This window comes from Pezoporus flaviventris, unplaced genomic scaffold, assembly GCF_033815535.1.
Source record: "Pezoporus flaviventris isolate CSIRO_AGI_PZ_B2104156 unplaced genomic scaffold, CSIRO_AGI_Pfla_v1 ptg000096l, whole genome shotgun sequence".
NCBI lineage: Eukaryota > Metazoa > Chordata > Aves > Psittaciformes > Psittacidae > Pezoporus > Pezoporus flaviventris.
The window spans coordinates 452,833-464,749 of NW_026892644.1; positions in this window are offsets into that span (position 1 = coordinate 452,833).

Below are 11,917 nucleotides of genomic sequence, written 5' to 3' on the forward strand. Positions count from 1 at the left end.
CAATAGATTTACTTGCCACAAATATCATCACCTGAAGACACACAATGGTTGTTGGTCCCCAGAGAGGAACCAAAGGTAAAGTACAGTCTTTGTGGGAAGTTCATTCAACTTTGAAATTTGTTCCTTTTCACAGCCTGTGTCATGCCAGTGTCGGCCATTGAAAAGCATGATGCAAGATACCTCAGTGTGCCATGGCTCCCTCTGCACCTGGGCAGGCAGCCAGGATCTCTCTTGTGGGTGGAGGTGAGAAAAGGAAAGGCAAGTTCTGATGTGTCAAGAGCTGCTGTTTTGAAGGTTGTTTGGTTTTAATTTTGTGAAGCACGTTTCCATTGCAAAATGGTGGGCACAGAAGATGTGGTTTCTTTTGTCTTTCTTCTTTAAATAAATGAGCTCTTGGGTATGGGCAGGAGGGTAGATGAGAGGAAAAGAGGAGCAGTTTATTTTTGAGAAGTGCTAGAGATGCTACTGGGCTTGTCTTTTTTTCAAAGGGGAAAAATTTGTGAGCAACATGGTTAGCATTCAGATATGCACTGAGATTCCTTTAAACACATTTGTGTACAGCAATTCTTAACATCAGCCTAGCATACAAAATTTACACATCTATACAAGGGCCCTCTTCTAGAGGAGGAGGAGGAAAGATAAATGAATTTTAAAGAAATAATTATGTTCTGCAGTATATGCACATCCACCTGTTGGAAATGATGGACCTTCTCAGATATACACTCTTACATATGAGATAACACACATATAGTACAGTGGCCTTAGTACAGTGAATAGCAACTGTGCACAGAAGTATCATTGCATTTGAATAAGTTTGCTTCCCACAGTGCAAGTGGCTGCCCAGTGTGCTAGTGACAATGCATGATGAGCTGGTGTTTCTGCTTATGTCTCTTCAGCTCAGCAAGGTTTGGTAATGAGACCCGCTCCTAGCAGACTGGGATACTGAAGTACCCCTGGTGTCCCTGGAGAGGACAGGGGGGTTTAACAGAGGAGTACACTAACCATGAATGACATTGACAGAGTTAATAAAGCTACTCTTCATTACCTTTACTGTTACAAGAGCCAGGGGCCATCAGATGATGCTTCTAGGGGCCAGGCTGGGAACAAACAAATGGCGATCATGCAGCTGTTGGTAAACCTGTGGCACTCCTTGCAAAAGTACGTGGTGCATACAAAAGCTTTACAGGAGCTCAAGAAGCAGTTAGCCAGCTACTTGGAAGAAAAGTCTATTGAGGGTTACTGACAAATGGCATGAGATTCAAAGGATGCTCTGAGCTAAAAACAATGAAAGCCTGGGAAATAATGGGGGAAATAATGGGTGAATTGCATCTGCTTCACTTGTTACTACTTTTCCCTCAATGCCTGCTCATGAACCCTCATGGAAATAAGATCCTGCACTAGATGGATCCTTGGTCTGAGCCAGTATGGTCGTTCCTATGTTTTTATATTCCTCCTGAGGAACATTTGGAGTGCCACACCACCTGCAACTGTGGTGTCTGAATGCGACCACATGAAACTGGCTGCTTTTGGAGACATTCCCAGGCCTAGAAGGGGAATGTAATAGACCAGCCTCCACTTCCATTGCTTTCTTTAGTCAGCTGCTTGGACTAGACCCATTCCACAGAATCACAGACTATGAGACCTAGACTAGATGTCCCAGCAACCTCTCCAGCCAAACCTTAAAAGTGTCCAGTGTTGGAGAATCCACCACTTCCTTGGGGAGATTATTCTGATAGAGATTTGTTCTCACTGTGAGAAATTTTCGTGTCCAACCAGAATCTCCACAGGAGTAACTTGTACCCCTTACTCCTCATCTTTTCCATGTGACTCTGTGTAAAAAGGGAGTTCTTTGTAGCCACCCTTTAAATTGGTGACTTTAATTTCCCCCCATTCCTGGTGTGGAAAACAGAATAATTCCTTTTCCCAAGGCCATCTCAACTGCCACAAAATGAGACGCTGATCACAAGATACAGTGGAGCTCTAAAGAGTCCTCCCACTTTGAACCTGATAAATGAAGTAGCATTACTGGCACTTGGGGGTTGCCTATACATGGAAATTGTAGGACTTTAACTACCCCACTGCTGGGACAGTAGTTTAGCCTTCTAATATTACAAACACCTGTATAAAAATACTAATGCAAATATAGCTGTTATCAGGCAAAAAACAGACCATAGAGTATTGAGACGCTTACATTGGAACATTACTGTCCACACAACAAATTGTACTGTAATGTGATTGCACCAAGGGGAAAAACCCCAAAACCCACTTCCAGGATGAACTGCTCTGCCAGCAGAAAAATCTACACATAGGCTTAAATGACTTACCAGGGAAGCTAAATCCTGCCTGAAATGACCATTTCTGGCATTTTACTTCACCAGGTTCTTTACAGGGTCACCAGGGCCTAATATCGCAAACCTAATAGCACCTTTCAAGAGATTTTGGAGAGCAGGTGAGGAGTTTGAGTGAAGTCCAGTGAACTAAGTCCCAGTGAATCTAAACCCTCCTTGTTGCCTTACCCACAGCACTGTAGAAAAGGGTGTGGTAACCTGTCACCTATAGGGAGAGGGTGTAACCAGGAAATGATAAAGAACAACAGACACTTTCACTGCTCCTTCAAACAGGACAGGGCCAGGGTGATCCTCCATCACTCCCAAAGAGCTATAAAGCTGGTACAGTTCTGCAGGAAAGCACTTTGTCACTTATGCTCCTGAGTTTCTTGTCCTATAATGGTTGAAAAGAACTCATGGTTTGGTTGCCATAGAAAAAAAAATCATGCTGGAACATGCCCTTTGAATTTTGAAGCCACTGTTTCCTTATGAGACAGTTTTTCTCTCTATGCCTTTTTTCATTGCATATTTTCATGCATAAAATATGAAAAGTTTTTTTTTTCATATTTTATGAAAATTATTGCTTATTTTCATCAAAATCAGTTCAGTCTGTTGACACAGAACCATGCAAAATAGTTCTTGCATTCCAAGTACTTTGGGCTTTGGTCACAAATTCTTTTTACTCTTCCAGTCCTTTCCACTCTCTAACTTCTTGCTGCTCCTTGGGAAATGAGCTAGAGGTCTCAGTGCAAGTTCTGATGGGCAGAAGGTGCCCCTACTAATGAACAGCTCTGCAGGAGTCTCAATGTTGGTAATGCCAGTACAGAAAGTCATGGACGGACTGCTATGAAACTTGGCATTTTTATATCCCTGTGCTCATGCAACCAAAACCATTCATGAATTCATCACAGCATCATCCATGTGCAAGAGCTCAGGTGCGCAGTCTGCATTTTACAGCTGTGCAGCTGGGATGCTGAAAGATAAAGTGTCCTGCTCAGGGTGCCATGGGAAATGCCATTCTAACACTTTGATCCCCAAATGACCCAGGAATGTCTTGTCTCACAAAAGACATCTTCAAGTAGGAATCAGCCACCATTCTAAGATGCTGGTCACCCTTACAAGGAGTCACAAGGAGATGAACCCACTGGCAACATGTGCTGGACCAGTGGAGGACCAACACATTTGGAAGTGATGACCTTTGCATCCTTCACCCATACAAAGTCTCTTTACAAAACCAAGAGGCCAAAACAAGCCTCATGTAGAGCTGCATCAGAAGGTGTAAATCACTGTATCTCTTTACTGGGTACACTGAAAGGCAGCGTTTGGGGGAGTGGAGCTAGATGATCTTTAACGTTTCTTCTAACCCTAACCATTATATTATTCTATGATTCCATGATTTACCCCGCAGAGAAGATGTACGAGGCAGATGGCTTGAGTTCAGGACACTCCGGCCGACGGAGGACTGTGGTGTTGACGGTGGCCAACCAGAGGGTGGTAGCACTGCACAGCTCAAGTGCCACAGCCCTCCGCATCAGGAGGAGGGAGAGGTGAGGCGAGGGAGCCTCTGCTGCTCCCGAGTAGCTGAGGAAGAAGAGGTGAAGTTGGAATAACTGGTGGAAGCTTTAATACCAAATGGTATTACTAAAAATAGGCTCTATCTTTTATACTGCTCTTTCCTGATTCCTTCAGCAGATGTGTTACACGGGTCTTCTCCTCTCACTTTATACTGCAGGAGGCTTCTCTGCCCTCCTCAAACTAAGCTAAAAATAGCTACAGGTTTTTCATTGCTTGTCAGGAAAAGGAAGAAGAAGAGGTGAGGAGAGGTGTTTTTTTTTTAAATCAGGAGGAACATTTACAAAAGCATCTCACTTTCTAGGCCCTAAGAACACTATGCTACCTCAAACAGTGAAATCCACCAGTAACACTGGCGGTCATTTTCTGGTCTTTTAATTTTTAGATGCTGCTGCTTCTGGTGTGGCAGCCACAGGCTGATAGACGTATGGTTTCTGCACTGTGGCACATAATGACTGCAGACAAATAACCCCTCCAGGATAGTGGTCATGTGCATTTCCAGACAACTGTAGGTCCTTTCCAACTGTAATATTCTAGTCTAGCCTAGTCTAGTCTATATCTCATCCTATCTCAAAGCATTTGGGAACCTAAGAATACCCGGCATTGTGGAAGTCTTCTGGGGCACGGATATGTCTCCATTTTGTAGTTGTGGGTACAAATTTTTACCTTTATTTTGCTGAAAGGAAGGAAACTGAGGAAATAACCTAAGAGCACAGACCACACTAGTGCTAGCATCAGGGCTATTGTGTGCACAGATATTTATGTGCGTGTGCATACAGTGGTGTGTCTGCCTGTTAGCATTCATTAGACTTTAAGGCACAGAGGATCCAAAGCTCATAGCCTCAACCTGTCAGTTTATTTGATGCTATGTTTTCTAGAGCTACAAAAAATAGTTGGGCTGCTGACATCAGTCATCTCCTCTCTTCTTCTCTCCTATGCCACTGACAACTGTATGTCCCTGTATGTCCTACTCCTACTTCAAGTTGCATTTATCTTAATAGTTTAAACCAGAACGATGTGCTGACCTTACTGCATTACCATAAGCAAGAGGGTTTGCTGCTCAGAGCCTCAGTTCTCCTGTAGGTGAAACAAAGCTAATGATGCTTATCCCGTTCTGCAGACTGCTCCAGGATCTCCAGCTGCTGTGCAAGAGACACAATAGCATGATTATAATTGTCCAGGCACTGTAAGACCCCATACTTGGTGGCACTTCTCTGCCTCCTAACGCAACAGCTTTCAAACACCATCATGCACCCTTGCTGGATGTTTTTTCTCCTTCCCCATGCCCTTATCACCGTTCTTCCCTCTCTTGCTGCCTCCTCTCCTCTCCCCTACACCTCTCAAGAAAATCTATCCTCTTTATTCACCCATTTTCCTCCTCTGTCATTGGGTTCTGGTTTGTCAGCTCCCTTCCCTTCGTAGCTGCTCGTACCAACAGTTACTTCCCTACCATTCCCTTTCCTGCTGCCCTCTGAAACTCTCCCTCAGCCCTGACACTTTCTCTAGAAACAGCCGCAGGCTATTTCTAACCTTCCTTCTCTCATCAAAGCTCTTGAGAAATCAGCTCACTTTCATCTCTCAGCAGAGAGGCTGTCACGCCGCTGCCATGGCCGCGGTTTGCGGGCCGGGCTGGGAACCGGGAGCTCCTGGTTGGCGATGGCAACACCACCACTGAGTCACTGCCTGGCCTTTGGAAAGCCGCTCACCCTCTCTTCTCTCCTGGCTTTAAAATAGGAGCCGTAATTGCACACTTACCTCACATGGGTGTTGTAAAAATTTAATTACCACTTGTAAGATGCTATCTAAGAGTGAAATGTGTCTTTATCTCTTGCAGTGGTAGCTATGACCACTGCAATCTGTGCTTAGTTCAGGCCCTGACATATAAAACTGGTTTTCCCCAGCAGCAAAAACATCCCCTTCTGCTGGTCACAAAGGTCCCTGTGCCGTAGTCCTCTGACACAGTGGAGACCCCCTAGCTGCGGGCAGTTCCTTCTGGGTAACAGGCAGGGAGGCTGAATTCCCCTCCAGTCAAAGTCACCCATCCAGCCACTCCTTTGATCACTCTCTCCTCTCTCTTCCCCTGAAATTGCTAGTGAGCCCTCTCCTGAACCTAAATCCTGGTCCTTCTCTCTTCTTAACTGCCTTTTCCACCATCCTCACCCACTGGCTCGCTCTTCCCTTTCCCTCTGCTATGGCTGACAGGACTTGTCCAAGCCACCCTCCCTCCTCCTCCTTCCCGGCTGCCCTCTCAACCTGTCTCAACTGGTACAATCCAAGACTTGACCTCTGCTTTCCTCAGGCAGTGGCCACAAAGACAGGTCTGTCTAGTGAGATGCTGTCTGCCCGTGAGGATAGGAAGGGGTGGTGGATGAGATATTGGGTGGGCAGCAGTGGTGATGCTGCCATCCGACCACTGTCCAAGTGATGAACCACAGGTTGCAGAAAGCAAGTGAGCAATTCGTCCAGAGCCCATCGTCTCTGTCCTCCCATGCATGCCCATGAGGGCTCCATGGTCTGGTCCTCCAGCACCACCCATACTCATACCCAACTGCCCCTTTATTAACATATTGCCCCTGCATGCTGCCCCACAAAAGGACACAAAACTCACTGGATTTATGTTGCCAAGAGCAGTCCTCAAGGTGAAATCCAGAGTAAGGGTCTGGAGGCCCTCTGTAGCCACCAGAGACCCGTGCAGCGTTAAGCCCAATAAGGTCAGGCCTTGGCACCCAGGTCCATTCACCTCTGTGCCTACTCTCAGTTCATCTCCCAAGCTAACATTGGGGTCAGCTCAAATTTCCAGTCTTAATTACGCCTACACGCCCCCAAAAAGCTCATCAGTGACTTGGGCTGATTACCACCTCTTTCCTGTGAGAGGGTGATCTGTTTGCTCTCATGGAGACTGCAGAACATGCAGTGCCTGAAGAGGCTGCAGTTAACCCTTCTGGATGTGGACCTGCTCTTGGAAATGGAAGACAACAAAAGAAATGAAGACCATTTTAGATCAGAGCAATGACCTCAATGGGAACAGAAACATTCATATTTTTGCATTCTTGGCCAAAATCTTTGTCTTTGGGGTGTATTTGGCAGTTTCTGAGCTAAAGTTGTAAGAGGGTGTGAGGATGGAGTAAGACCTGCAAGTGGAAACTGCTGCTCAGCCACGGGAAGGCTACTTCCTATCCATAATGCATGCATTCTAAACTATATCCATAAACGTCAGGCATGATTTAATAGGCTATAAAATCCTACATCATGATGCCACTGGAACTACTGAAAATAAAAGCAGATAAATCACAATTCTGTACAACTAGCTGTACTCACACCATTGTTTTTTTCCCATTTGCAAGGGTTTCATTCTGCCATTTGCTGAGCACGCACTCCTCTCATTCAGCCTTGAGCTGAGCTCCAAGCTTCCACATCAGCTCACTGACTTGGCAGCTGCATGGTCATGCTGCTGTAAGCCCCTGCCCCAGAGGATGCAGAGCTGAGCAGAAAGGTGCTGAGCTTCCACACTGTTGGAGCAGCAGCATCCCATTTTTTTCCCCCAGCAATACCGGGTAATCATTGTAAGCAGATTGACTGCTGTTGCTCATATAATGTTATTCCTCACATTAGATTACGGGCATTAAATGTACTAGACAATGTTTATCTGGCAGGAAAACAATTTGTGTCACTCTTTTACAGCCAGCAAGATACAGAGTTACAATGACATGGATGACAGAGTGTGCACCACAGCTCCGAACGGAGCTGTAATCCTGTCACCCCATGGAGAAAATGATGCTGAAAAAGGAGGGAGGAGGTGGGGGACCTGTGAAAATATTATGAATAGAGAGGACTGGGGGTTGAGAAAAGTTTGGCTCACCTCTGCAGCTGAGGAGAGCGATCTGGGGAAGTAAAACCCAGTCATTGTACACGCAGAATGTAAATCCATTGGGACTTACCTGACACAGAATCTGAACTCTGTCCCTCCAGCTTCGACTTCTGGGTTTTATTTAAAATGCTTTCCAGTAACAGAATATAAGTGGGGAGGTTCCACCAAGTGCATGCCAGGCTCCTACCCCAGCTCATCCACAGTTCCCTGCTCTTTCCCCAGCAGACTTCCCTCTGTGACTCTCAGTCCTCCCAGGCTCAGGACATGTTCTCCCTCCTCCGAAGAGCCTCCAAAACAGCCTGCCTGGCCTTGCCCGTCTCAAGCCAAAAGCAGAGGTCCCCTGCTATTTGTTCCTTGGCCTTTGCATGCATGGCAGCCCTTCCACATTCTGTCGGGGCAAGATTTTACAGTGTCAGGGCAAGAAGCAGTGCCTGGCCAAGCCTCTCATTGCTTTTGTAGCGAGCAAGATGGCTACAAGGATGAGATGAGGGGAGAAGGTACATCTATTGCTTTGAAGGACCATAAGATTCCAGTTTAAGCCATCCCTGCCAGTCTCCACCTGTTTGCACCACAGCAAGGGGAACCGAGCTGGCTTTAAACATAGGGATGCACACACAGAGATATTCCTTGTGGCTTTTCACAGTTCTAAAGGCAGCTGCTGGCATGGCCAAAGGAGGGTATGGTATCACCTGCACAGCATAGTAATGTGGGATGGGGCACTTTTGCAGGGTGCTAGCCCTAGAAACTTTGCTTTGTGGCACCATATTGTAACCAGAACACTAGAAGAGGTAGAAAAGGACTTGACTGTAACAACCTCGTGGTATGAGAGGGGCCAATGGTCCCACACCATTTAGCCCTACCTGATTTAGCTATTGCAAGGTTGCTGACGTTGGAGTTAGTGCTCTCAGAAGCTCTGTCAGGGCCACTTACTGCCTCATTTTCATGTGCTGCAACTTAAAAGTACATACCAGGAGTAGCACTGCCAACACATGTCTAAGCAGTGACTTGTGCAATGAAGTATGCTTTTCAAATGAGACTATAAACTTGTCTCTCAGAAGACACTGCACTGCTTTGAACAACAAAGAGGAGTTAAATCAGTACAGTTCCCCTTTCCCCTAAAAGAACAGTCACACTTACAGTGGCAGAAAAATGTTTCTCTTACTTACAGAAGCAATACACTAGATGATTCAAAATAATACACTATATGATGATGTGTGAGGATGACATAGCTTAGAGCATCAAGCATGTTCAGGGTTATTTTCTTTGCTGCTGTATGAATAGGTGTCATACCAGGATTTTGGCATTTCCATTGTGACTATTGTGGGTTTCTGAAACGGAAAAGCTATGTGAGTGCCTATGTAAATTGTGTAAGTATCTTTATATCAAATGCCTGCAGCTTTAGGGTATGCACTAATATTGCTATTTTGATTTAAACAAATAAACACCAACCCAACAAAACCAAACCTTTTCCCAAAATTGTTATACTGGTGCAAATCCTATTCCTAGAGCCAACCCTGAGCATTTAGAGGACAACTGAATCTCAAATATTAGGCTCGTAGGTGAACAAATGAGAATGCAAATAATATGGATACAGCGTTTCTCAGTCTAACACCTCAGACTGAATTTCATGCCCATTCCTAAAAAGCTAAGGAAACATTAACCTGGCTGAATCTTGGAAAAAAGGACTTGCCTAAGGATATGAAGTGAAGGCTAATCTTCTGGCTAATGATAGGAAGCAGCATGACTGATATATACTATGACCATAAAATGCAATTTGGGTTCAGAAACAAATTTGATAAGGGAAAAAGAATCGTAGTGCTAAATGTGCAATGGGGTTCATTTCCACTGCACCTCTGTGCACCAGCGCTCATGGATTTCCTGGTGTGTCCTCAGGACAAAAACTCTGTTGCCTGCTAACATCAATGTACCCTTGCATGTTCTTGGCATTTACTACTGTTTCCTACTGCGTTTTGTTCTTTAAGAGCTTGATCCTGTCCTTCAAGCTGGAAAAGCATCTCTGCTGAAGCTCAGTAATGTCAGCAGACCCATCAAGTCACATCAAGGGACTATAGGTATCTGCTCAAACACTTGAAGACAAAATAAAAACTATTAATACAAACTAAGCAAAGAATCAAGCACTAAAGAAGAGAGACAAGCTGTGCTGGGGAAAGATAAAGGGAAGGAAAAGATAACAGGAGAGAAACAGGACGAGTTAATGATATCTGAGCATTGGGAACTAATGAGTGCTTTCGCAAATACAAAGAGGAAAAAAAAACACTACCATGATCAAAGTCTCCTTAATAAAAGCAAGGTGAAGTCAACAATTATTGCAAATGTCTGAGGTACTGCTCTACACTGCTGAAACTAGAAAACCAGTACACAGAAGAAGAAATTAAAACTTTGGCTTTTGGCTGGATGTAGGTTCCCAAGTGTCTAACTCCTTTGGGAAGAAGGCTCCAACATCCTTCAGGGGCATAGGGAAAAAGCTAAACTAGCTGTTGAGAAAGTGCATCTAGGAAAACACTAGGAGTCTCATGGCTGTAAAAGCAGCCCAGGTAACACAGAATCAGTGGAAGGCAGTATGCAGATGCACCACTGTGGACAGGAAATGAAAAAGTCCAGAGGAAAAGTTGGTTTGCCTCCTTTTCTTCAGGGCTTGCTCTAGGGACAAATTCTAGACCAGAAAACATAAGCATCCAAAGCCAGATTTTCAGGCCTCTATAAGGAGGAAGAACACACTTTTGTCTATGTTTTTTCTCATCCTGCTGCTGTCCCCAACCATGCCACCCATCTTCCTTTCCTGGGAGAGCCCTAAGCAAGGCAGGGACTTGGCCTCACTTCACAGGCCAGAGTACCATTACCTTTTGCCTGAATTAGCATTGCCACCATCTATCTGAGCAGAAAGTTAGGGGATTACTGACTAGGCTGTTGATGACAGGTGTCTCTGTGGGATTGTAAATCCTGTTTTAACTAAAAGTTCCTCCCTAGAGATAAACTAAGCAGTAGCCTCTAGGTGAGAGGGAAGGAAGTTAACTGAGAGCCTGCTCAAGGTTTAATACAAGCTAATGGTCTTCCTTTTCGTTCAAGGTTTAATACAAGCTAATGGTCTTCCTTTCCGTTCTGTGCAGTCTCCATGCAGTGTGGATTTAAAGGGAGAAGCTGGAGAAGCTTTCTCCTCAAATTTCCATAGCAACTGTCCTGCAGCCACAGACCATCCTGCTCACCAGGAGATTTGGTAGCAGTTTTCTTCTCCTGTAAGGTGCAGAAGCCAGGACCATGATATCTCAAGAGACAGAACTAATGAGAGGAACCGTGAGAAACCAGGTCAGAGAAACAACCAAGCTAACACATTACAAGGACTCTGGCCCTCCTTGTTTAAAGGGTTCAAAGATGTTCTCCAGTCACTGTGGCTAGCACCTGGTTAGCATGGTTGAGGCATATCTGCTTCTGTTGGCAAGGTCGTGTGGTATGTTTTGTCCAGTCATGTTTTCTTACAGCAACTTCAACGGGATTGACTTCTGGCTGGAAAGGTACTGCACTCATGACTGTGTCCTTCCCTACGCATTCACTGTTTATCTCCCTACCTTTTCTAGTTACCATCCATTGCCCTCACATTTAGTGGAGTAGTGGAAAAAAGAGCGGAAGAGCTGAAAGAGAACAGCTCTAAACCAGACTGTGAACTTGGACAAGTACTTGCAACCATTCACACTGGTCGAGAGATGGATCAAGGCCCATGTTTGTAAGGGCCATTAATCAAAGTGTGAGGAACAGCAGCTATCAGTGACCCGGAAGGAACAGATGTTGAAACTCCAGGCAGACAAATAACCACTCGGGACGTGTAGCTTCACCAGTTTCCATGGAGAAAAAGAGATTGCAGTTGCACTGCAAGAGAGAACACTGAGGAGTAACAGGACCAGCTCTCATTCAGGACAATGGCAGGTGGCAAGTTTCGTATAAGCTTCTGAGGCAGGCTGGGGACAAACTAAACCATGATGGGGTTTTGGCTGCATTCACAAAGGATCAGGCAGATACTTGTCCCTAAGTGTGGTCATCTGTGGGCTGAGATGACCAATTGAATGGGAATTAGAGAAGACCAATGACAATAATAAAGTGGCCACAGGGACTGATGAATCAAAGGAGATAAAAAGGA